The sequence below is a fragment of the Pygoscelis adeliae genome, unplaced genomic scaffold (genome assembly GCF_000699105.1).
Source record: "Pygoscelis adeliae isolate BGI_AS28 unplaced genomic scaffold, ASM69910v1 Scaffold483, whole genome shotgun sequence".
NCBI classification, from domain to species: domain Eukaryota; kingdom Metazoa; phylum Chordata; class Aves; order Sphenisciformes; family Spheniscidae; genus Pygoscelis; species Pygoscelis adeliae.
In genome coordinates, this window is record NW_008824379.1 from 110,588 (window position 1) to 112,028 (window position 1,441).

General features: G+C 51.5%; 1 protein-coding gene across 1 annotated transcript in view; it reads right to left on the reverse strand.

The window, feature by feature from the left end:
* TBX3 (T-box 3) overlaps nt 1-1,441 on the reverse strand; it is a gene marked incomplete at its 3' end in the record, with an annotated part of 8,626 nt that overhangs the window by 5,857 nt on the left and 1,328 nt on the right. The gene's annotated exons all lie outside the window — the stretch shown is intronic.

Genomic DNA, 1,441 nt, shown 5'->3' on the forward strand with positions numbered 1-1,441 from the left:
GCAATCGCTGCAGCTCTCAGAAGCAGAAAAGGCGTGTCCGTCTCCCCCCCCCAGCAAAAGGGCTTCCCCCCGCCCCCAGCGAAAAGGTTTCTCAAAGGCTTAAAAGTTTCAGGAGAAAATGGTCCCTGGGATGGGAGGCGGAGGGGAGAGGTACGTGTTCCCTAGAAATCAGCAGGCGCCTACCCTCTGCCATTCCTAAACAGCAAAGCCTCATTTGGGGCTCTCAGATCCCTCATTATTTTCCTTTTCGCCTGCTAAACAAAGAAAGGGGAACAGATCGCGCCCCGATAAAATAAATGCTCCTCGTTATTCTAACCGACTGCACCCATGAAGAGCGGAGAGGGGAGTTTTTCACTTTGCAGAGGAGGAGAAAAAAAAAAAAAACTACAGTGAGGGCAGGGTGGCTGCCGTGGCTTTCCCAGCGCTGCAGCCTCCCGGTGATCCCCCGTTCGTGCCGAGGGCTCTCTGCAAACCCCGCTCCCCTCCGCTCCTAAGTCCAGCTCGAAACTGCAACAGGATACCACAAATTTGCTGTTTATTATATCGAGCGGTCGGCATTCAGCAATCTCAACTTAAAAGGAAACACATGACTTTGCAACATGTAAGAGTGTTTAATACTCGCCGAGGCTTTCGCGCAAAAACTTTTGACCACAATTAACAGAGAAAACTTCGGGAAAGCAGTAAAATGGGCGAGGGGATTTTTTTTTTTTCCTCCTTGCTGCTTTTAGGTTTGGGGTTTTTTTTTTTTCTTGAGCCTTTAGCCTGCAACTAAGTGCTCTGCAAGTAGATGAAGCTCCAGCAAGGCAGCTGAAGGCCATCTAAGAAGACTTTTCAGGAGTGGCTTCCTCGAGTAATTCTCCTGGCAAATCACACGCGAATTGTTTGGGAGGTTTCTAAGAGAGTCCCTGAGCAAAACACCCGGGTGCGAAGGGGGTTTTCTCCCTACGTGTCATCACAGCAATAGGTAGAGTTGTAAAAGAGCGCGGACGTCAATGAGTAGCGAATACAGAGAGGGATTTCGGATGGGTAAACCCATAAAAACCCAACGCCGAGCGCGGACGCGCCGTGCGTGTCCATTCATTCCCACGCGAAGGTTATATAAATACAGGGACAGGCAGCGCGGAGCTGCGGAGCCTTCCCTGCCGCGACAGCAGCGGCTGCAGGACCGCCGGCTGCTTTTGGCAGCTTTTTCTGCGTTTCCAGACACAGTTAGCCAGCACAAATCCACACCTCGATCCCAGCAGAGAGACAGGCACAAGCGAAGCAACCGATGAACTGAACCTATCCGCCCTCCCGAAGCTCCCGCCTCACCAGCAGCGATACGCCGCTCCAAAGAATTTTTCCTTTATTCCCCCTTCTCCTCCCTAAGGAAGAAAAACTACGCGTAGCAAGGCTGAACTCAGGCCAGCTCCTTCTCCACCCCCAATTTATTTTCTTTCTG